This window comes from Sorex fumeus, unplaced genomic scaffold, assembly GCF_029834395.1.
Source record: "Sorex fumeus unplaced genomic scaffold, SorFum_2.1 ptg000037l, whole genome shotgun sequence".
Taxonomy (NCBI): Eukaryota; Metazoa; Chordata; class Mammalia; order Eulipotyphla; family Soricidae; genus Sorex; species Sorex fumeus.
In genome coordinates, this window is record NW_026606094.1 from 19859349 (window position 1) to 19885625 (window position 26277).

At 38.6% G+C, this 26277-nt stretch overlaps 1 protein-coding gene across 4 annotated transcripts in view; it reads left to right on the forward strand.

Annotated features, from left to right (window-relative positions):
* Nucleotides 1-26277, forward strand: part of DOCK4 (dedicator of cytokinesis 4) — a 473166-nt gene that overhangs the window by 174613 nt on the left and 272276 nt on the right. The window lies entirely within an intron of this gene.

Below are 26277 nucleotides of genomic sequence, written 5' to 3' on the forward strand. Positions count from 1 at the left end.
CTAAGTTTCTTCCATAGAAAGTGGGCAGTATTTTTATTTGCATGTAGCCATCTTCCCAAATTCAAAACTAGCTTTAAAAATATTTAAAAATTATGATTAGGGTCAGAAAATAGAGCACAGTATAGAGTGCTTAACTTTAACTTGACTTTAGTCCGGATTCAATCTCTGGCATCATATATGATCCCCCAAGCACCACCAGGTAATCCTGGAGCACAGAACCAGAACTCAGCCCTGATCAACTCCAGGTGCTGCTTAAAATCAAACAAACAAAGAAAAAGAGATGATTAACGGAAAAAACTGAAAAAAAATCTCAAGTGCTGACTATTGCTGCAGGAACTTTTGTGCTTAGGAGTTTTTGTAACATCAGAGTTCTCATCACTCTTCTAGAAAAACTTCTTTGTTAAAAGTCGCTCTGTGTGGTTCTAGCCTTTCATGTTCCTTACAGCTCAACATCCTAAAAGAATAAATGATCTCCTCTCACATCCATTTTGGTTAAAGTTTGAGGAAAGACTATTCTGCTTGTTCATTGACTAGATGAGGGGGTATGAAATGTGTGAATCCTTTCCCCTCCAAACTGCTGTGAACAGAATGAATAAAATGATTGGAAAAGATGAAAGGCAATCTGCACAATGTGTATCACTCCAACCACCTTGTTATAATTTCATGAGTTTTAGTAGTCTCATTGTGATTTTAGACATACTCAGAACCAGCTTTAGTAATTTATTAAACATTAAAGCAGTCAAGTAGGTTCTCAGTTATTGACTTTGGATGGGGACTAAATTATACAGTTGGATGTGTGTGTCTCAGATTTGAACATACACTATCAAATCCAACCTCACGTCCCATCCAGTTCTCTTGGTCTTGATGTGTGTTCTAATAAGATGGATGCCCTTAGAACTTGCTGTTCCATACCTGAATGCTAGTTTAGGCATCACAGGTCATCTTTTCCATCTTTTCTGCTCTCTGTGTTGGTCAGTGTAACTTTGCAGCCAGCATTTATATGAGAAATGTGCCATACCAGTAGCAGGGTTCTTGACTCCAGTGAAGTTTTTCCTACAGATGTAATGGCTCACCTACTTATCTGCTTTGCATAGGTTAAGAAAGAGCGTTGCCAGCACCCAAAAGGAGAGAGAGAGAGAACAAAAGGGAATGCCCAGTCAAAGAGGCAGGGTGGGATGGGAGGTTGGGGGGTGGGAGGGATACTGGGACCCGTGGTGGTGGAAAATGGGCACTGGTGGAGGGATGGGTACTCGATCATTATATAACTGAAACCCAAGCACGAAAATTTGTAACTCTATTAACTGTACCTCATGATGTTTCATAATAAAAAAAAAAGAAAGAAAGCATGTTGCTTTGAACCAATAAGTTACATTTATAATTATTTATATATTCATAAATATATATTTATAAATACATTTTTGAAATATATAACTTATTGGTACCAATATAAATGCATATTTACAAAATATTCATCAATATATATTTTTATATCTGTGTACATACATTTATATGGGTTTAGGGGGGCACACCCATTGGTGTTCAGGGTTTGCTTCCGACTCTGCTCGGAGATCACTGCTGGTGTGTTTGCAAGATCATAGATGGTGCTGGTGACCAAAACAAGATTGTCTGCCTGCAAGGCAGGTGCCTTCTCCTTTGTACTAACTTTCCCATTCTGGGCATTCAAGTATTTTAAAGACTATTTCAGCTATTTAATTGTCATCAATATTTAGAAAAATTATGCATTATGACACAGTTTCTATCATATTTCTTACAAATAATTTCTTCTGTGATGCATCAGTAGTTTACCCTTGTACTTTTGAGGATTTAAATGAATTCAGATTGGTTCATATTAGTATCTCCTTCTGTCAACACACGCAGACACACCACCCAGTGAGTGCAATTACTGTCTTCATTAGCACTGCTGTCTGTTGGAACGAATGAATTTCCATGTAAGTTCAAGAGTGACTGCTGGCTGACATTTTAGATTATCTGTACCAAAGTGACAAGTTCTGTGCTTCATATTAGCACGGAGGTTCAGGAGTTAATAACAGTTCTCATCTAACATCAATTTGACTTTGCAAAAGACATTGCCAACACCACGTGTTGGTCCTGAGCTGAAAATGTATGTTGACAGTTTATGATTTTTTTCTCCATTTATTTTCATTCCTTGAGCCTGTTTAGGATTTTCATTAAAAAAATAGAAAAACTATTATTTCTAGACTTATGAATCCTATCTGTGTAATTGGAGAGATACAAAGTATTTCCCTTCCTACTGTGGGTTTCTGGTAATTCATATGTCCTGGGATGGGGGTAGGAAGGTAGATGAGTGCTCTTCATCTAGAAAGCTGTAATTAAAGTGGTTCTACATCCAGGGAGCGACCAGTTAGCTTTTACTGTGCTTACTTATTCACAATGATGAAATTACCTGGTTTGCTTTATATTCTCTGAAATCAGTGACTAGAAAATTCAGGCCAGGGAATAAGCAGGTACTTTCCCAAGCTTGGTGCCACCTAGCTTAGAGACAGATTCTTTAAGGACAACTAGGTGAAGAAAATTGTCAGTTACCCAGCTTGCATCCTAATATCATTGACTCTCTGATTTACCATTTACCTTGTCAGTAGGATAATGCTAACCCTAATATTATTTTTAAACAATGGGAAACCTGAAGAGAATTAGACAGCAGAACAAAATTAGAGTATGAGTTGATGTGAAATGCATGTCTTCCATGCTGAGAGAAATGGATAAAGGGATCCCAGTGAAGCACTTATTTGTGCTGGAGAAGAGAGCCCCGCTATGACCTGCTGTGTTTAGGATTGTTGGACATACTCAATTTTTTTCCATGTTGCTTTCTCACTTACTCCACTTACAGAAAATGTTTGTTTTGGGTTTTAATTTTTCCATTTTGTTTCAAGTTATTCATTTGTGGGGAATGGATTGGGAGTGTATTTGGGCCACATTCAGCAGTGCTCGGTGCTTATTTCTCCACTCAGGGAACATTTCTGGTGATGCACGGGGGCCAACCTTATGTGGTGCGAGGGATAGAACCTGGATCAGGTGCTTAAGGCAAGTGCCCTACCACTGTAATATCTCTCTGGCCTATTCATTTTTTTAAAAATTTTTATTAGTGAGACACCATGAGGTACAGTTGTAGACTTACAAATTTTTGTGGCCTATTCATTTTTAAAACTTAAAATCTATTGACTTATCTCTGGGTTACAATTTCATGCGAATTTTAGGTGTATAACTTCACACTTCTGTATTTGTATAAACCTCACTGCACCTCCACCAAAGTTCTACAAAATTCTCATTATATATGATGATTCTTTAAGTGAACAATTTCCCTAAACCTTCCTAGGGTATTAACTTAAAAGACAGTTAGGTATTAACCACTTAATTGTCTTGAGATCGTACTAGTGAGATGGTGGAGTCCTGTGTTTGCGGTAGCAGAGTAGAGACTTTTAAATAAATGCTGATGTGCCCTTTTAGTGTTTGCCCTGACCTCTGTTCGGCCATGCAGATGATTTTGCTCTTAGAAAAGCAAAATGTGTTCATTGAGTTCTAGGAAGATACTGGAATCTCTTTCTTATCTATGCTCTTACCCAGGAGGGTTTCAGTTCTCAGAGGGTTTATGCTTTGAACATATTCCAACATCAGATTCTTCTTTAATTTCATCTTTCAAAAGTTTCTCCACCACTACCATGATCTGTCTTTCATACCTTCATACTCTAGTGCAGTTTTTTTTTTCACAAAGTGGGTCATACTGCACCCCTCCATCCCAATGCTACCATCCAGTGAGGGTGAAAGTAACCTTGAGTGTAACTGCAGAGCACTTTCTTTTACTTGGTTTAAAGAGGAGAGTTTCATGGGGTGCATTGAGTGAATGTTTTATGGAAAGGCACAGAAAATCGAACTTTGGGACTCTGCATCCTCAGATTGTTTCCTTCTTTTTCTTTCTCTTTTGGAAATCCTTTTCATCATTTAAAACTCAAGCCATCTTTGTTATGAAGAAATTCTATAATTCATCTGCCTTGTTTGTCAGTAACCTCACTTTTTTTTGGTTTTTGGGTCACACCCAGCGATGCACAGGGGTTACTCCTGGCGCATGCACTCAGGAATTACCTCTGGCGGTGCTCAGGGGACTATATGGGATTCTGGGAATTGAGCCCGGTCGGCCGTGTCCAAGGCAAACGCCCTATGCACTGTGCTATCACTCCAGCCCCAGTAACCTCACTTTTATCTGCTGCTCCTTGTATTTTTAATCTTGTTTTTTTGGGGCTTCCAGTTTCTCCCTCACTGAGCTATGAGTTGGGGAAGAAACCATGATTTACTGGCTTTGTATCTCTGTCAGATACTCAGAGTGACACTTAACTTATGATTGTTAAAGAGAATTGGTTTTGGTGAAGAATGTTAATTAACCCTTGCAAAATACACAGTCCTATTTCCCCACTCTCTCTCTTCCTAAGTCTTTTGCATTTGATTCCCCAAAGTCAAAGCTTTTGGGGGATATAGTACAGTTATTATTTTTTAATCATGAATTTCCTGCTTACTTTAAATACATTCAATCTTTTGCTTTAATCAAAAATCAAAAGAACTGACTGGTTTCTATTCTTTGCCTGTCATTTTGGCAAAAATAATTTTTATTTCGCAGTTTGAACTTAGACTTTATAAAGATAATAGATTTCAAAGATTTTCCAAGGGGCCCGAAACAATAGTACATCAGGTAGAACATTTGCCTTGCATGTGGCCAACCCGGGTTCTATTCCCAGTATCCCATAGGTTCCCCCAGGCACCACCAGGAGTAATTCCTGAGTGCAGAGCCAGAGTAATCCCTGAGCATCGCTGCGTTTGACCCAAAAAGCCCCCGACTCCCCGCAAAAGTAAAACGAAGTGCAAAGATTTTCCAAAATTTTTTTACTGCGTTTTAAAAGCTGAAACTTGAGTATTCAATCAGAGTATTCATGTAGAATTCTATAACATATTTGTGAAGTTTCTTAACTATCATTTTTATTAGTTGCCTCCAAATTATAAAGTGCCAGTGAGTAGTAAATGAGTTCATCCCAGCTCATTATAATCTCAGCTTGTCCAGCTGAGCAGCTTCTGTGCTAAAACTTCTTGAGCAGCTTTTCTGTTGCCAGCAAGATACTGATCTCCCATCTTCAGTCCCTTTCATCTTGATTCTCTTTCATTTGAACCTTTGGTGCTTTTCTCGTGTAAGTTGAAAGTGTATTTGAATGGAGGCAGCAGGAAGGATAATCACAGGGAGAGTAACTGAGGTTCTAGAGCAGAGATGGACACTTCTGTAAATGGCCAAATAGTAAATACTTTATAGACTCTGGAATCTCTTACCTTTTGCAACAACTCAGCTCTCTTTTTATATGTAGTGCAAAAACGATAGATATGAGCATGGTCATGGTCCACTAAAATGTTATTTATCTACACTAAAATTTGAGTTGCTGGACTTTCGCTATCACTATTTCTTTTGATTTCTTTGAGGGAGCAGTCTGAGTACTTTTAATTATAGAAGTCATCCTTCATAGATATTGCACACACACGCACACGTGCACGTATACACACACACACACACACACACAGCAAGATATGGCTGATGTTCCATCATTTCCTGCCACCAGTTCTCACGAACAGATAAAAAGGCAGAACGGTGACCTTATGAAGCACACCTGATGTACTAGATAATGTGCTACATGTTTTACAAAATTCTGGGACTTGCCATTTAGTGAGGGAGATTGATACTTCTGCAGATACATGGATGAGTGCAGTGGGAAGAGCTTGCAGTAGGTATAATGGGGTACCAGGTTGGACACTTAGTTGAGCCTGGGTGGGGGTAGAAGATGCCTCTGTGTGTATATAGCAATAGTCAGGGAAGCCTCCCTGGTGGAGTTGATACCCTTTTGATTAATCTAAAATGATTTTGAATAGACCAGGCAGTGAGTGATACCAAAGACTGTTCCCAATAAAAGTGCCCATGTAAACAACTAGGAATTAAGAGACACTTTCGGGAGTGAGGGGAGCTACAAGGATTCAGTGTTGTTGGTGCAAAATAAAGGCTGACGAGAAAGGAGATTCCGAAGTAAGGCAGGCAGCCAGGCCAAATCACAGAGGATGAGAATTTTGTCATAACAGTCTTAGGGGTCTCTGAAGGATTTTATGTGAAAAGGACTTGATTAGCTTAGTTCTGGTGGTGATTTCAAGTGCACAAAATAGAACTGAATTGGGAGTTTAGTGAAAACTTCAGGAGATCAGTGAAGAGAAGGTAGAAATGGTGACGTCTTTATCACTTGCTCACTAACAGCAGTATCTGTCACTTGGTCACTGGCATATGGGAGATGCTGAGTAGATGTTGAAGATTTGGCTGAAATCAGCATTTGGAAACACCTGAACTAGCATCAGTGTCACTAAATGCTATAGGGTGGTCTTTAGCATTTCTGTTGATAAGTTCTTTCTCAGTGACCAGCTTTGTAATGCACATCAAGTTTCTCAATTTGTAAATGTGGATGTTTTGCAAATATATTTAGTAGTATGAAGTTATGAAGAAGAAATATCACTGCTAATTTTGTGAACGATTTTTGTTTTATCATTTTAATTATACCCGACTAAAGTATACAGGTCTTAATTAGAGCATCGTTCATGAGACTGGAAGGTATGAAAATAGTAAATACCTGTCAATGAACAGTGAAGAAGAAATTATGTTACTGTGAGCAGAGACATGGCCTGTCTGTCAAGTTTTAGAAAAAATAACTCTGTAAAGAATTGACTCTATGAAAGCCAGGGTTTTGGATGCAAGGAGACCTTTGGAGGGAAGGGTATTAAAATAATCAAGATAATGGTGGTTTGACTGACTTGGCATTAGTGGAAGGGCTAGGAAATGGCCAGAACCTGACTATCCTTTACAAGTAGCAGATTTTGTTGATGTGTTGGTTAAAGGGCATAAGAGAAAAGAGGCAAGAATGACTTCTAGTTTGGGGCCAGACTGGTTTGAAGGATACAGAGCCATTTTGGGATGGGAGTCAGGTAGGATGGGAAAAAGAGGTTGGAAGATCATTTTAGGAAAGATTTGAAAATGAAGTTGAATCTCTATCTGAAGTTCAAAGGCAGAATTTACAGTAGGTATTTCATCTTGGCAATATTCAGGTCAAGTCGCAAAGAAAAATCTCCCATAACACTGGAATCACATATTTGTTATGTTTTTGGAACAAATTAATTACTTTTATGACATCTTTAAATTTTTATTTTTGTTTTGGGGTACAAGGAGACAAACCTGGAGCTTTATATACACAAGCTCAAGTACGTTACTGTTGAGCTACACTCCTGGCCCTATGAAGTAATTTTATTTGAAAATTGAGAATGTTGGTTTTTAGCTGATCAGTCTTTTCTGGGGTATAGACATCAGTAGTCTTACTTGAGCAACAAATCCAGATGATTCAACATATGCATGATAAACACCTACTTTCCTCTGAAAGGCATATGCCAAGCAGTTTAGGAAGAATAACTATTGGTCAGCAATATGATTACTAAATCAAGAGAAAAAGTTGCTTTCGTGTATTGATACTGCTTGGTTGTTCTGAACATAAAATATCATGGCTTTATTTTTTTTTTTTTTTGGTTTTTGGGATACACTCAGTAGTGCTTAGAACTTACTTCTTTTGGATCTGCACCCAGAAATAACTCCTGACATGCTTTGGAAGGCCATCAAAGACACTGGGGATCAGATCTGGGTCTGCCACATGTGAGGCAAGAACTTTTAACTGCTGTACTATTTCTCTGGCCATAATATATATACATATATATATGTATATATTATTAAAAGAGCTAGAATGTGTATTAAAGAGAAACCTTTATTTCAGAATTATTTTTATTAATTCTATGTAGACATACCATGAATTGATGAGTTGAGTGTTTTCTTTCTCTATTTTTAAATTTGCAGAAATGATGCCACACATTACTTGGAACCACCTTTCAGGGGCAGAACACAAAACGAATGTCTCTTCTCATTAGGATTTTAGTAAATTGTTTTCCAAAGTTGAAGAGTGGGAAGAATTCTTTACCATTACTGATTTTAAAAGTTGCAGACCAAAATTAAGACCTGTTCTTGATTCAGAAGACTCAATATTGTCTAGTTGCATGCTTTCTTACTGAGATTTTCCTACTGAGGTTTTGCCCAATGAGAATTAGATGGTTTTTCTTTATGAGTGAGAATGAAACTTAGCCCCTTTGTTTGCCCTGATTTTTCCTGGATACTATGAAACGTGAATAGAAATATAAACAAAATTCTGAGACCTTTTTAAAAGGTCTTAGGTCCATACCAACCACATTTGACAGTTTCATATTTAAACTTCCACAGGCTTTATTTAATGACTCTGGAAATCCTGCATGCAGATAGACAACCAAGAAAATGACTTCTATTGATGAATGTTGTGCTTGACTTTGAGGAGAAATTTGCAGATCTTTTATTTCTAGCACTTATTGGCAAACTAGAGTGATGGGTTAGAAATTAGAGAAATAGTATTTAATCAGGGAGCATTTATTTTCATGAGGGAGCATCCTTAGGGAGTATAAGGAATCAAACTTAATAAGTACCTCATAAACCTAAAGCATGAGCTCTTCTCTGGAACACATAATCCATCCCCCAGAAAAATAATTCTTGAAGGTATTTTCCAGGTGATTATAGTGGAGGCAGAGGTCAATGGCAGCTCACATTTGTGGGCCACCCATATATGCCAACTACTGTGCTGTATGTCTGCCATGTTCTTCAGGGAATGCACTCTAACTGTAGGCAATGCTGGGCCAGACATTGTTACTATTTTTTTTAAACTATTTGAAGAACCCAAATGGTTGCAAGGTTGATAGCTTGCTTGACTGCACATGACTGTTAAGTAGCAAAAATGGGATTTGAAACCCCTATGAGAAGTCCCATAAGCGATGTGCTTCACCACCGTTCCGTAATGCCTGTGCCTCTCCCAAGGAACAGTCATTACTGCTAGGACAAGCCTCAGCCAACTGGGAGGTTGGACCTTGCTTGGTTCCAATTGAGCAAGCTTTGATGCCTGCAGCAAATTGCTTCATTTGTCTGCTCCCACTTTCCTCCTATAAAGTGCAGTAACTATATTACCTACCATAGACACTTGCTGGCAATTAGAGGACATGTGTGGGTACTCCTGCCTCAGTACATAGAGCAGTGCCCAGTCAATGGAAGATGTGTTTAGTAAACATTTACTGTGCAGTGATTATGATCATGGTAAAGTACTGGAGTGTTCCCTGAGGGAATCCGGATGGGGTCAGAGGAGAGAAGCCTGTGAAATGAAAGAGTGCTAGTACTCTGTCCTTGCTAATGGCTAGAGGTCTTTCTCAGATTACAAGTTTTATATTACTTAAGAGCAGAAATAACCTAATGCATATTTTCTAAAATTGCTTCCTGTATGCCTTTAATATGAAGTTCACTTTCTGAGGCTTGCCCCAGGCCTGCCCTGTAATTTGTTGGTGGTGGGAACCAATCAGCTAGTTTAAACTGGGTGCCAGGGAGAAGGGAAGTCTTTGGGAAACTCTGGAGAAAGAAGCTTGATTCATTTCTGCAGTGGTCACATTTGACAGCTGGGAAAGGCTTGGGAATCACATGAGAAAATACAAGAATAGAACTTGGGAAAATGATGCGCTTCTTTGTAGATGACAAGAAATACGTAAGCCGACATTCAAACTCGTGGGTGGCTTAGTAAGCCTGATTTGTTGGAAGATGTTATACTTCCTCCTGTACTATACTACTTGTACCTAGGGAGTTTTGATATAGGGTATGTATGAGAACTATATATGAAATTCATAGTCTTTTTCCCCCCTAAGCTAATCAGGAGGAAGACCGTGAATTTTACTTACTTTCACTTGTATCTGCCATTTTTCTTCACAACGTAAGGGCCCTTTGAGAATAGGTACTTAGTCTCATTGCAACATTCTATATCTCTCATGCTCAACTCACCTATATATACAACACAGCCAAGTAATTTTTAGAATAAATAATACAAGTTCACCAAAATCCTTGCTCTAAAGATTATTATTATACTCACTCTTGCAATTGATCAATTCTTTGTATGTATAAATCTAAAGCACTGATTTCTGGGAAAATAATTTAGAAGATTAAGAAGTGTTATATCATAGCAGGCCTGGGGATATGATTCAGTGGTAAAGCACTTGCCAGAAATGCATGAGGCTTCTGGGTTCAATTCCTGATACTGCTCAAAAGGAAAAAAAAAAAAACTTTAATGGTTTTGGATGTCAGTCTGTGCCCTCGTTGTACAACCTAATGTTTTTCCTGGCAGCAAGGGGAGGGCATGGTAATAGGGTGGGTTGTTTTCTGTCCTCACTTCCCTTTACCTTGAATATAGTTGGTGTTGATTTATCAGGATTCAAGTTGCCCTCACAAGAGGGAGAGACTGTCTTTTTGTTCTTGTTTGTTTTTTAGCTATACCCATCAATGCTCGGGGCTTATTCCTGGTTCTAAGCTCAGGAATGACTCCTGTAGTGGTTAAGGGGACAATAAGTGGTGCTGGGGATCAATCCTGGATCATCCACATGTAAGGCAAGCACCCTTCCCCCTGGACTGTTTCTCCTGCCCTAGGAGAGACTGTCTTGAGTGGAGCAAGGATTAGCTAAGTAGACACAAACTGTGCTTTATAGTGGCTATTATTTGAATATTGTGGAGCACAAATGCCATCAGAGAATTCTGTAACTCCATTAAACTTTCTTCATCCCTTTGCCTCAATTCCTAGGTTCTGGTCCCAGGAGGATGCCAAGCAGATATGTGTGTGTACAGTCCTCACTGTTTGTTTGTTTGTTTGTTTGTTTGTTTGTTTTCCTATCCTATTTGTCTCTTTCTTCCTCTGCCTTTTCAGACTGGAAGAGTTTTTACCTTTTCACTACTAAAAAACCATTCTGCATCATTTTGCATCATTGATGCTCTGTGAGCAAAACCCTGAGTTTCTAGGTTTTAATTCTTGATATGTAGAGGAATGGAGAAAACACTTCTCACAGAAAAATCCAGGTTGTTGCTAGTGAAAAAATTGGCAGATGGAAGCCTAGATTTTCACAACTATTGACTGGAAAATGAGCAAGTCTGTCTGGGAAGTAAGACTGAGCATTGTCTCCCTTTATTTTATTTTCCCTTGAAAACAGAGTAAAAGTCTCAAGGGGAAAGAAGGCTAAGGAGCACCGGAAATTACTGTGAGTGAAAAATACAATGATAAGAGGTAAATATGACTTCCAGTCATAAGGTCAAATGTTGACTGGTAAATTCAGGAGCCCATGAATACCCCACTCACACAGTTTTCTAATAAACTGTTCATTTCCTTGCCTAATGGGAGTATAGAATGTTAAAAACAGAGGTATTGCAGAGAGAGGATGTTCTTTCTGATTTTGTGAGCCATTTCTAGCATACTTTATTTACTTGAACCTTCCAAGTGGTGCTCAGAAGACCTGAAGGCCCCTCTCTAAGATTATTTTCCAGCTGGGCTGATGGTTCAGTGCCAGGGTCTGAGGATTCAATGGTCTTCGGGTCCTGTGGTGCAAGGGGTTATCTGGGCTACCCCAGCAGTGCTGCTTGGGGGTATCTAAGGTCACACCAAGTGGTGCTCAGGAACTTCCAGAACTGCACCCAGTGATGTCTGAGAAACCTTATAATGCCAGGAATGAAATAGGGTTGACCACATGCAAGGCGAGTAAGTGTCCTAATTACTATATTACCTCTTCAGTATGTCTGGTTTAAAAAACAAAACAACACTATGTTACTGTAATAACACTAAAGTTTTTAGATCCTATTGACCAAAGATAATGCCTGTTTAATACCAGGCCATTATGATGAACTGCTACCAGGCCTTATGATCTGGCTCCCTGACTGTATAGTCCAGCTTCTGTATTTCCTTTTTATTTGGTGGTTGTTGGGAGTGGGGATATCCTATGGTGTTCAGGGTTCACCCCTGGCTCTTCACTTAGGAATTACTCCTGGTAGCCTTTGGGGAGCATTTGGAATGCTGGGGATCAAACACAGGTGTCAACTGCATGCAAGCAAGTCCACTGTACTATCTCTCAGGCCCTCATTACATTTCTTTAAAGAATTTCACTGTGGTGTCTAAGTGACCCTTTGGCATAGAAAGTGAAGTCAATTACGGAGTATTTTCTATGTTGTGGGTTTTGAATATGAAGGTTTGATGATTTAAACTAATCTTCCAAAAAAAAGACTTGCCAGTCATGTATCAAAAAGAAATGTAAATTCAGAACTTTGTTTTTCACAAGGCCAGTAGATGCAGGATACAGAATTAATGAAGGGCATCAGAGGTTTTGCAGGGGCAGGGTGAGTAGGATTTTAACAAGTAGAAGCACTTGCCACCACTAAGGAATTGTGTAATGCCCATCCTTTTTTCTTTGGTGTATATTTGACCTATTATTTCTGCAAGGACTCCACTCCTCTTGGAAGGTAACAATGATCTATTATTCCTACATCTCTAGAAATTAGGGATTTTAAAAGATCCAGTCTTAGGAGAGAGAAATGAAAAATCTATTTGAAGGAGGGAATGGTTAAGTACATTTAGTTCATCTATTTTGATTAAATTTTGGTTAAATGTCCTATTTTCTTACTGTTCTTGATATATCTAGGTCAGTTGGTAGGGAAGAGATGATAGAGAAAAAAATAGATTTATATATCTGTCCATTGTTTTAAAAACCATATTTTGGGAAAATTTTCCCTACAAATGTCAGGTATTTTTAATTGTGTTACTCCATTATAAATTGGAATTTCTTGACATAAAGTCACAGCTCTACATTTATCTCCTTGATAAACAGAAACAAGTAATGCCCTTTCTCTTTCTACATTTAGGAAGAACTCAGAAAACGTGAAACTTTTAAAAATGTCATTCTCTAGTAGGCAAATGCACTACTCCAGATTCATTGAATGTTGAAAAGTGCACAAGTAATGAATATATAGAAAGATCTTAAAACTCACTGACTGGAAAAGCTTCGAAGTATCTTAATTTTTTGTAATTTATTCAGTGATGAGAACTGGAGTTAGAAGAGAGTGCAGGACCAGTTATTTGTTTATATTTTTATTTGACTTTTATAAAATGGCAATTTAGGATAAAGTCTTTTGTTTTTTTGGTGTTTGGGGGCCACACCCATACTGGCACTCTGGGAATCATGTGCAGAGCCGGGATCAAACCCAACTTGGCTTCATGCCAAGCAAGTGCCTTACCTGCTAGTCTATCTCTCTGATCCTCAGAAAACAAATTTTCACCCTGGCATCTTATTTCACTTGAATAGATTTTGGTATTTCTATGTTACAGATGAGGATCAAACTTAATATGAATTATTTTGCTAATAATTATGATTTGCAAGCGAGATCTTCTGATGCCAAAAGCATTTGCTTTCTAACATATTAGATTTTTAGGTTTTGTTGTTGTTGTTGTTATTGTTGTGTTTTGGGCTTTTGTTTTCATATGTGAGCATTTTAACTTCAGAAGGCTTTTTTAATTGACTTGATAGTCTGTGATCACTTAATCGGTATTTAGTAAAGCAAAATCACTTGTTTTTATAAATTGCTTTCTAATGTGAATAATTTCTTGCAGGGTTAAGGTGTCTGAAATCTTGCATTGCCTTGTATGCAATCAACCCTGGTTCAGACCCAGCATGAGCAGCACGGGGAGTGACACCCTTCCCCTCCCCGCCCAAGTACAAAGCTGGAGTAGTGTCAGAGCACCTCAGGTGTAACTTCCACCCCCTGTCACCCACCAAGTAAATGAAATATCAAGAAAAATGTTCCTTATGTTTAGGTGTATCATTAACTATGAAACAGTCAATTGTCAGTGCTTTATAAGACATAACTAGCATAGGGCTGCTGTCATGTTAAAAACCAGTATGTTTTTAATTATAGTCATTGAAAAAGAAGAAATGGCCATATTTTTTGTATCTATTTCTATGTTTGTGTAGTGTATTTCAGTGCTGCCTAGGAATTTGGACTTTTGTTTCCCCTGTTTGTTATATGAAATTATATTTAAATTCCCACATGCCTTTAGAAGAATACATGCTACCTTCAATGTAATTTTTGTATGTTGAGATGATTTTCGAAAGTTTTAGACTGTCTTCCAAAAATAATGCACTTTGTGTGCTATTTGAACTGTTTTCCCTCTTTCTAATTTTATCATCTTTGGGCATTTATTATTTCACCCTGTGTTAGCTGGAATATTAAAGGCACTCACTTTGTACATCAGCCCCAAGGGCATTCACATTGTCAGATTTAGCTCATGAAGAGACTGAGTCACCTCCAGTAATGCTCAGAAAAGTAAAAACAAAAGCAAAATTATTATTCAAACCAAAGAATTACAGTAGACCGATCTTTCATGATTAACATGTTGTGCAATAAATGGTTGGTCTTGGCCCTAATACCAGGTCTGTTGTCTGTTTTTGAAGATTTTTTGGAAAATGTATCTAATTTGCCTGGCAAGTTTCATTGTAGAGAAGGAAAGGATAAATTTCTCCAAAGATTTTTAACCTGAGCCAAACACAGTATTTTTAATATCCGTGGACAAAAAAAAAGGCTTGGGCAAGGGTAGTAGTTTGTAATTTTTTTATAAGTAACAGTAATTTCTTAATAGTGGATCCAAATTTAAGTTATTGTAGATAATACCTGCCATCAGTGATTGAGATTCACAGTAAGACAAAAGACATGTGAAGCAACTGCTTTATTCATTTATAAAGTTGGAACAGGCAAAGGACAGCGAGCGTGGTTTCCTGGGGATGTTGGCCCTTTAAAAATCCCGATGAAGGGAGGATTTGAAAGTTCGTTTATTATTGATAAGTGCTGGGGTTGGTAATACTCATTTTCACCCTGGTTCCCTGATTTGCCTATTATAGTTACATGAGTTTTGACTTCATTAAAATCAGAAAGATGAAGTAGATCATTTTTCTCCATATCTTTTAATTTAAAAAATTGAGGGAAAGTGAAGAACTTTTATAGACAATTTATAAAGTAGAGGGAGTCATTGGATAATTGAAGTTACTTGAAGACCGTGTTCACAAGTACTACCAGACAATAAAATGCCTGTACTAATAAGACCCTTCCAACTGTGATCCCAAGTCTGGAGATTCACGAGTCGGCCATGCTGCTGGGTCCCAGAAAGTGAATGAACAGAGCTCAACTTTCTCATCTTGGTCAGTTAGTTACATGTGTCTATCTTGGTGCTTAGGGTGGAGCTGGAATTGAAATAGACAGATGTTCCTAATGTGACTATATTGAGGTAGAGAGGAAATGGCGAAAGAATGACAACATGTATTATAATTGTACAGTTTCTGAGAGCATTGAGCTGTGTGGATGGATTACCATGTGGTGACAAAGTTAAGGTATGGTGGCTATCTCTGAGATGGGGTTTTCGAGGCAACAGTCTGAGAAACCTGCTTGTAGGAAGAAGCTAGCTCATACCCTTTGCCTTGCCTTGCATTTGCCACTAACTTTCTACCTCTCCCATGGTATCCCTCCTCAGCTAAAATCCATACCAACTCCAAATTTTCATTGCATGAGAAATTATGACTTCAGCTCTTAACTGGTCAAGCTACTTTGTATAACTTGAGGATCTAGTCATTGATACAGAACTGTTAAGAAGTTACCACTGATATTAGGAAAAGGCACATCATCTGCATAGGTTCCTTTTTTAATTTTATTCTTTATTGAACCATGGCCGACCCGAGTTCGATTCCTTCACCCCTCTTGGAGAGCCCGGCAAGCTACCGAGAGTATCCCGCCCGCACTGCAAAGCCTGGCAAGCTACCCATGATGTATTCGATATGCCAAACACAGTAACAGCAAAGGCACACAATCGAGATGTTACTGGACCCACTTGAGAAAATCGATGAACAACGGGAGGACAGTGACAGTGACAGTGATTGAATCAGTGAGATACACAGTTAAAAAGTTGTTCATGATTAGGTCTCATTCATATGTTTCAACACCCGTCCCTTCACCAGTGTACATTTCTCATCACTTGTGTCACCAGTTTTTCTCCTGCCTCCCCAGCCATCCCCTCCCCACGTCTTACTCTATAGCAGCACTCTCTCTCTCTCCCTCCCTCCCTCCCTCCCTCTCTCCTTTTGTGCATTGTAATTTGCAATACAGATCCTGAAAGGTTATCTTGTATATCCCATTACCTACCTTCAACACTCAGTTCTTATACAGAGTGATCATTTCTACCTATTAGTGTCATAATGGTCCCTTCTTTATCTTAACTGCGCTTTGCCCCACAAACACGTGTGGCAAGCTTCCAGCCATTGACCAGACCTTCTAGCCCTAGTTTTTCTTGGCCTTGGATATTAGCCTCATAATGGTATTTTATATTCCACAAATGAATGCAGGCATACTGTATCTGTCCCTCTCCTTCTGACTCATTTCACTCAGTGTGATACTCTCCATGTCTACCCATTTATAAGCAAATTTTGTGACTTTATTTTTTTCTGGTGGCTGTATAGTATTCCATTGTGTAGATATACCATAATTTCTTCATTCAGTTGTCTGTTTTCGGGTGCTCAGGTTGTTTCCAGATTCTGCGATGTACATAGAAATGCAGATGGGTCCCCAAGGCATATTCCTAGAAATGGTATTGCTGGGTCAAATGGGAGCTCAATTTCTAGGTTTTGTGGGCCTGTGCATATTGTTTTCCAAAACAGGCTGGACCAGTCAGCATTCCCACCAACAATGAATGAGAGTCCCTTTCTCCCTGCATCTGTGCCAGCACCAGTTGTTCTTGTTTCTTTGAGTGTATGTCAATCTCTGTGGCAGGAGATAATATCTCATAGTTGTTTTGACTTACATCTCTCTGATGATTAGCGATGTAAAGCATTTTTTTCATGTGCCTTTTGGCCCTTTGATTTCTTCTTTGAGGAAGTTTCTGTTCACTTCTTCTCCCTATTTTTTGATGGGGTTGGATGTTTTATTTTTCTTGTAAAGTTCTACCAGTACCTTATATATCTTCGATACCTACCCTTTATCAGATGGGTATTGGGTGCATATGTGTGTTTTTTTTTTTAATTTTTAATTTTATTTTGGTTTTTCAGTTGCACCTAGTAGTGCCTGGGAGAAAATTTCTAGCTTTGGAATAACTCCCAGCTTGGGGGATCATGTGGTACTAGAGATCAGACTTGGGACTCTGATATGCAAAACATCTCTGCAGCCCATATCTGTATATCTATATATCTATATATTTTGAGATCCCTGTGCTCAGGCAGCATTTACTCCTAGCTTTGCATTCAGGGGTCATTCCTGGTGGACTTTCGGAATCACATGGGGTGCCAGGGATTGAGCGTAGGTCAGCTGCAAGCAAAGAAAGAGCCATACTTGCTGTACTAGCACTCTGGGAAGATGGTATTTCGCCTCTTAGCAAAAATTTTTCACTGAGATTGTAAGGAAAGAACTGGTTGTTTTGGTATAACTTCACTTCACTTTGTGTCATGAACTCTGTATTATAATTTTTCTTCCTCATGCGGTTGTTTCTTGGACAAATAATGCACACTGGCAGCAGAATTAGTGCTAAAAATTGTGTCTTCTCCCCTTCCTCTCTCTGCCTTAGCATTTTAGGAAAATCCCTAGTTTGGGAAAGATATTATTCCCCTTTGTTTTATCACAGATAAATGAATCAGCTTTTTCCCTTTTGAGTGACTAAGCCTTGAATCTTTCTAGGTTTAGATAGCTAATAATGATTTCTAAACAAACTGTAATAATAGAAAGTTTTGACTCACTGTTGTAAATTCACATCTTATTTTTGTGTGTGACAGAAGCAGACAAAGCCTCTAAATTTGTATTTAATGAAATGGAAAGATAGCTCAGTGGGTTTGGTTCCTGTCACTGCCCAGTCCCCTGAGTACCAATAAGCACGATCTTCAAAGCAAAATAAATAAATGCAAAATTTTCCAGTCAGCAACGATGATGGAAAAACAGCATTCTATGTTTACTTGTGTTAAATGATTGCTATGGTCAAACCCAGCTGGACTCTCTCCTTTGCCTACAATTCCAGTTTTCTTTGTGAAATAGACCAGACAAGTGATGTCTCAGTTAGCCTAGGGAAGACCCAGGTCCACATAGGACATAAGTAGTGAAGCTAAATTTTAGGCTTCTGTCTCTCTGTTTAACATTATCTCTCTCTTCTAAGTGCTGGGATGCTTTTTGAGATCAGCATTTAAACTTGGTCTCTTCTTTGATGCCCTTCTCGCTGGCAGCTATCCAGAATAATACTCTTTCCTATACTAAATTATTTTCAAATAATTTCAAAAGATGGATAGGTTGATGTAATAATTAGTTCTGAGTTTTACTGTTTGACCTTTAGTTGATCTTATAGCCACTTAGAAAAGGGCCTTTGCATTTGTAGCAAGGCACAAATGTGCAAGGTGAAGAGTATGTTCACAGCTTTGGGGAATCAGAAGGGTTCATATACTGCCACAATAATAGAGTCTACAGATACATCTGTATGTGCAATAATTTCTTCCTGGTATGGTTCATTAATTTCCTTGTTTTCTATTTCATTTTTCCTTTTTCTCTAACTCTAAAATAGTAGAAACTCCTGTATCATAGAAGATTAAAAATAATCCCTGAACAATTTTATAAAACCGTTATCACAAGATAAAATGATGTTACTTTCCTTCTCCCTCGAAAATAAATCTTGCAAGAATGAAACTCCCAATGGTGGGCTTTGAAACTTGTGTATAGAAGAGTGAGCTCTCCAGAAATCAGCCTCAGATGGAGATTAGCTTGCAGGTAGCTTATCAGGAGGTGTTCTTGGGATTCACACCTGTAGAATGATTTCTGAAGAAGAAATGGGCAGAACAGAAGTTGACTGTAGGGGCTAGAGTAATTGTATGTTTGCCTTGCATGTGGCTGACCCGAGTTTGATCCCAGACACCACATATGATCCCCTGAACCCCACCTAGAGGTGATCCCTATGTGCAGAGCCCTGAGTAAGTCCCTGAGTACCTCCACATGTGGCCCAATGGCAAAACTAATAAGTTTATACACTGAAGGCCAAGCTTTGATCATTTGCACACTTCAGAGTTGGCCATAGTGGAATTGTGAAAGCTTGGCCTCCATACTACACCTGGACAGTCACTGCCTAAAAGAGGGCAAGATTTTGGGCAACTTCAGTTGAGGCAACCCCAGAAGAGGGTTGCCTTCCCTAACAATCTTAGCAGCTGGTAGAATCAATCACACATTAAAAAAAAAATTTTATTAGTGAAACACCATGAGGTACAGTTGTAGAGTTACAAATTTTTGTGCCTAGGTTTCAGTTATACAATGATCGAACACCCATCCCTCCACCAGTACCCATTCACCACCACTGATCCCAGTATCCCTCCCACCCCCCATCTCCTGCCCCCCCATTCCACCCTGCCTCTGTGGCAGGGCATTCCCTTTTTTTTTCTCTCTCTCTTTTTGGGTGCTGTGGTTTGCTCCCACTGCTACGTTTCATGTTTTCCTTAAGTCCAAATGGTGGTGAATCCAGCAGACTCAAGCTCCAAAATCCCTGGTGGATATAATGAGATGGAACCATCTTCTTAATAGTCAAGGTCAGCAATATGTTTTCTAGTATTCCTTTTATGATGTCAAGTACAACAATACCTATTATTCAGTATGCTTCTGAGTTTTCATTCACTTAGGCCAGAATGGAGCAGTAGGACATGTCTCAAAACCTTTTGCGTTTGTAGCAAGGCAAGATGAGCAAGGTGAAGAGTATGTTCACAACTCTGGGGAATCAGAAGGGTTCATGTACTGCCAAGGGATCATGTGAATCGACCCCTCTTTGCAAGGGCGCATAGATGAGCACCTTGTCAGTGTGTGTGTGAGGTCTGTGAGATACAGAGACTCAGTTCATTACCAGAATGTGGGCAGATTCTAATCACATGGGTGGGCTGAAGGTAGGAAGACAGAGCATGGCACTTTAGATTTTTTTAGTGTGTTCACATTTTTCTTCCTTTCCCAACACGCTCCCTTAATGTTGATGTTATACTGATTCCCAGCTGTGAATCCCTTGACATGAATCCCTTGAATGTCCCATTTTGTTCTGAACATCATCTTGTGAAGAAACAAAGACAGAAGGAGAAAGATAGTTCTACACTGGTGACAGCACCCATAGAAATCCCCAGCTGACTTCTAGTTGTACTCCAGCCCTGGACAGCCATGACAAAGGTCCTGTCTTTGGTCAGGCTGGCCTTGGCCCCTCCCCTCCCTTGTTTATCTTTCCCTAGGGGACTGTTTGTGTAAATGTGCAGAGGAAGCAATTCCTTACTCTTTTTTTTTTTCCACACTTCACCATTTCATGAAATACAATACCTGGATTAGAAATATTTTTCTGTGTTTCCTCCAGTTCTTATCCAGATTCTTCAGAAAAACTGCCTATTTCTCCCTTCTCCATTTGTAGGCCCCCTTCCCAAACAGACTCTTAGAGATCGATAGAGCTAAGTGTACATCTATAGATGACAAACCAGAGCCTGATATATAATGTGAAATGAATCAGGGCATAGAAAAACTCATTTTAACATGCTCTGGAGGAACAGAGCTCCTTTACAATACCCACAAGATCACTCTCTGCTTTATCATCACGTCCTAATTGTCAGTGCTATGTGTCAAGTGCGAGTATATGAGATTTTACATCTACACACATCAAAATGTTTATTTTGTGGGGCAGAGTGCTAAGGTGCTTCCCTTACATGCATCTGACACTAGTTTGATCCCCTTACCATATATGGTTCCCCGAACAGCGCCAGGAGTCAGCCCTGAGCACCATTGAGTATCCCCTCAAAAAGAAAAAAAAAGTTTATCTAATTACTGATGTTGTCTGTAGCTCCTCATCTCCTGCGGGACAGTCTGGGAACTTAAGAACAGAGTAGTTTTTGTGTTGTGAATAGCTCACAAGTGACCTTGCAGATCATAACCTGTGCATGAGTAGGGAGATTCTTTTATTAGAAAGGCGAAGCCATAACTTCAGTGATGAGAGATGGTTGTTTTCGTTTGTGTCATAGGGGCAAAGTGTTTTTATTTTTATTTTTCTACATTATATTCCATTTATCTTAGATTGTCAGCCCGTAAAGGGCAAGGGCAGCATTTTCCAGGCTTGAATTGAATTGTGGTGAGTAGAATTCCTGTAAATATTATTTGGAAAATGATGAAGGATATGTTATTGTCTACACTGTACATGGTTGACTTATAATAATAGGTTTTTAAAAACATAATGTTTCTATTTTTACTCTTTAAAGTCAGAATTCTGTGAGTCTGTTTTTAAATTTAAAACTTTCAAGGCATAAATTTATTCTTTGTATGACCAAGTAGTATCATTAGAACTAAAAAAATGAATCCTATTTTTATAGCTTAGTTCTACTTTCTCTAAATCATATTCCTGGAATTTTTTTGTTTTTGTTTATGTTTTTGAATTTTATTTTTGGTTTTGAGACCATACCCAGAAGAACTCAGTGTTTACTCCTGACTCTGCGCTCAGATATCACTCCTAGCTGGGCACAGGGGACCAAATCACATTCCAGGGATCAAGGCCAGGGAAGCTACGTGCAAGGCAGGAACCTTACCCTCTCTACTGCCCCTCTGATCCCTGGAAAATTCTTAAGTTCATTTACATAAATGTTTGCCATAGCCAGTTAATTACTAATAAATTGTTAATGGGTATTGAACTGTTACTATCTAAAGGAAGATCATTATAAGTGATACATTTAATCTGATTTACAAAATGTACATGTTAACACTTTAGCTCACACACATCTGAATGTATTGGGGGACAGGGTTTTGGTTTGGGGGCCACATCTGGCTATTCTATTCTCTCCATCCTTGGGTGTTTCTTCCCTGTGATGCTTGAGTAACCCTGGGTGTCAGGGATCAAACCTGGACCTTTCACATTATAACAAAATAGGTTTTGACTGCGATCAGCTCATGGAACTATCTCTCTTCCCTACTCTACAATTTTTAGGGCTTAACTCTATGCTGGGTTTATATCTGTAGGCTTATTTACCTGAATAAATATTTACAAGGTGGCAAAGAGCAGAGAGAAAGCCAATGCCGTGCAGTTGTTTTTATGTGCTGTTTGCAGCTTTGCTCTCTTGGCTTTTGTGAAATAATAGGCTTGGATTTTAATATTTTCTGTTCCTTGGATTCAGTGTTTTAGGTCCTTTTCTGTAGTTATTTAAGTAATTTGTTTGGTTACAAACAGGAAAAGAAAATAAGACAGTATTTGTTTATGTTTATTATACCTCAGTATTTAGTGGGAAATGCCCTTGGAAAGGTACAATGAGGAATTTTGTATAAAGACATAACTTCTTTATAATAATTGGGGAAACAACATATTTTGTTTTGGGGCACCGAGTGGTGCTCAGGGCTTACTCCTGGCTCTGTGCTCAGGGTTGACAAGGCAAGCACTGGTACTTTCTGTTCTATTGCTTGGGATTTTCAGCTGTAATTTTGCATTTCAGCTGTAACTTTGTTTCCTGCAAAAAACGCTTGGAAGAATTTAATGGATTTAAATGGAGAGTTTAATTGTTTTTATATAAATGCTAATTGAGGTTTTGTGAATGTGTTGTCTTTGCAACTGTGCTCAGCTAAACCAATTTTCCTTAGTTTAAGATACATTACCTGCTACCACTAATAAACCTGAGCGATGATGTCTTAAGATCTTTGGCATTTTTGCCTGGAACTATTTTACCTTTCCAACTTTTATTTTCATAACCTGAAGCATAAATAATGAAGCATTCATGCATGCATGTATGAGTTTGATGGTCTGCAAAGTAGAATTATGTAACTGGAAGATTGAAACTGGCTTGCCATTCTAAAAGGGGCCAGATCAAAGTCTACCTTAAATTTCTCTTCAGGGCTGGAGCAATAGCACAGTGGGTAGGGCCTTTGCCTTGCATGCGGCCAACCTGGGTTTGATTCCCAGCATCCCATGCAGTCTTTGAGCACCTCCAGGGGTAATTCCTGAGTGCAAAGCCAGGAGTAACCCCTGTGCATTGCTGAGTGTGACCCAAAAAGAGAAAAAAAAATTCTCTTCAGCCTGTTCTCAGGTAGAAGGACACAGATAATAAGAAGGACACAAATAATACAGCAATGCCTTTTACAGTTTAAGTTTTGTGAAAGTGCTCTTGGGACACAGATAAAAGAGTAATTAATTACATTAGGATCCTAAGATGGGCAAAAGGGGGGATAGCCATAAGAAATTGAAAGAACCACTCTTGATAGAACTTAAACCAATACTTCTTTGCCATCCCCAACACTGAAGGCGTAGGGAAAGCTACTCCCCAAAGTGAAACACTATGTGTAAAGACCCTGTGACCTGTATAAATGGAGTTTGAGATTTCAGCATACTAAGCAATGTTATGAGTGGTAGCTAGCTAGAAAGTGAGCTCGGAAAAATCGCAAGAGAGTATATCTTTCCCTTCAACTTTATCAAGTGACGTGGGAACAAATGTCCATTTTTTTACTAATCAAACTGTGACTAAAACGCAAGCTAGGCTTGTTCGGGGTTGTTTAAAATGTGTTATGCCATGTCTCTGCTAAGCAGAATGGTCTCATCTATGCCCTCAGGATTGAGGGCTGGAAGGGACCTTTCAGTTTACCTTGGTGGGCACTTTTGTCTTAGAGAGGAAGCAGATGAAGTACAGGGTATTAAAAAAATTATTGGCTTGTTTTAATAGTTAACAAATATTATATAGTTGTCACTGTCACTGTCCTCCCGTTGTTCATCGATCTGCTCAAGCGGGCCCAGTAATGTCTCCATTGTGACACTTGTTACTGTGTTTGGCATATCAAATATGTCACAGGTAGCTTGCCAGGTTTTGCCATTAAAGAATAAAATCAGAGCTCACCTGCATAGTCAGATTGAGTAAGAAATGAGATAATTCACAGTTATCACCCAAACTGTCATCTTTATTTCAAACGGCTCCTATGAAAGAATGTGTTTTCACAGGTAATATAGTTTGGTTCTTAGAATTTTGAGTATCCTCTTAAAATAGCATTGCCAGTCATAAAGGAATTTGATCGTTTAAGACTGGAACATTTAACAATAATGACTATGTCCTCACTCATTTTCTCAGTGATTATTTATTGAGCTCAGAGTGTGTATTTGCTGTATACTGAACTGGGTGTACAACGGTAATGAAAATCAACTAACTACTAATATTCAGTCTGTTGTAAACAATGGCATGTGTGTGTGTGTGTGTGTGTGTGTGTGTGTGTGTGTGTGAGTGATACATGGCATAAGCACTGAGTACAATGTCATAGAGTGAGGGATGAGTTTCAAGGAAGGCTGTCCCAAGAAAGGCCCATTGAACTCTTATTTATAAGAAGAATTTGGTTTAACCTGCCAAGGTGGGAAAGGATAGCATGTCTTCTAAGGGGTCATTCATGACCATGTTCTGTGTGGGAGTGAGGAAGGTATAATAAAAAGGTCTTTATGTGCAGATGATAAGAAGTCAGGGTTGAGACTTAGAACATAAAATCAGACAGAAGAGCAAAAACCATACAGGCTGCAGTACTGAGTTTTACATTTTTCTTGGTGCTTTGATATACTGAACAGGAAGATGAAATAGCCCTCTTGGGAGACTTCTAGGAAAGTCCAGGCAAGAGAAAGGTGGCAGTACTGTGGGGGAGCAGATGCTGAGAATTGGATGGCCTTGGAAGACCTTTTAGATGTGCTCTGGAGATAGATTGACTATGTAGTTTGAGATGTGGATGCAGTTGATGTGAGTGACCCCTGGGTTTCTGTCTTCCAGTCAGTGAATGGAAGAAGGAGAACTAGAAGAAGACTAATATTTTAGTCTACTATATTTAGTAAAAGGTGGGTTATGGGAAGAAGGAAAATAACAGGTTTGTTTTCAAAATTAGAGGAGATAATATGTTTGGCGATGGCATTGGTTACATTCGGCTGTTAGACATCTGAACTGATATAGCATCAATTGGAAGTTTGTATTAGACAAGTCAGGAATCAAGAGGAATGGCAAGTTAATAGGTGAAGAATCATGGTCACTTATTGAAAGTCTTGGTGGAACTCTTTCCAAAAAGGGAGAGTGTAGATAGATAGAAATGAAAAGCACAGTTTAATTAATGAGAGGTTTATTACATGACTAGCATATACCAGAGATAATAGTATTTTCTGATTAGAGCATCACTTCATTTGACATTATGTTTTTTAGTCCTTCATTGTTAGCCTCAATACCTATTGACATGTTGGGAATTATGAGATGCTTGTGCCCGCCTTCCAAATCACAGAAATGAGTGGTCAAATTGAGGTTCAAATCCATGACTCATGGAGCCAAATTTCATGTTAATTTTCCCACACCAGCCTTTATACTACAAGATCTTAAAACTAGAATTCTGGCTGAATATCAAGCCCTTTTCTTAAAGAAGGCGAAGAAAGGATGTTCTAAAGAGGATGGCTGAGAATATGAGAGAATCAGTAAAAGATGCAGGAGCTAATAGATGTCTGAAGGTGACACGAATGTGATCGCAGTGAGCGTGCACTAGTGACTTGAGAAGGGTAGTTTCAGAACCGTATGAGCTAGACAATGTGTATTGAAACACGAAGGGAAGGTGAAGAAATGAAATGCATGTAGTGTACTGCTACGTGCATTTCACAACCAGGAGGGTTGTGAGAGGTTAAGATAACTTCATGGATGTAGAAAAACAATTCAGGGTGTAAGCTTGTTTTGAAGTCGTTTAAATTGTAATCAATCTACCATCTGTTGGGTTGTTGATCCTTTGCAAGAACAGGTCTCTAAAAGTGATGTGCAGTAATCTGTCAAGATATGCAGACCCTTGATTGTTTTCTGAGTAAACATCTTCTAACACATTAATATGAGGCCATATGGCATTTATGATTATAGTTAGAAAATGACATCATGAATTAGTGCTTGTATGAAATGTTCTAACTTGGTTACTATGCAGTTATTTTCATCCACTTTATGTGCTTTGGTTTGTGTTTTTTTTTTTGTCCTGTGTTTTTATTTCTAATGTTAATTTTTGCTGTTATGGAATGACTCTAAACGTCTCTAAAAGCCCATATCTTATTAGTATATTTTGACTTTTGACAGATTTATATATTGTTTTTAAGATACATTCACAGCACTAGCAATAATATATTTGGTAGATTGGGATTATATATAAATCTCACTATCCGAATCAGAATTATGCGTTTTACTCATAATACTTTCATCTTAAAAATCACGTATTTACTGTCAAATTTCATGTGATTTGCAAGCCTT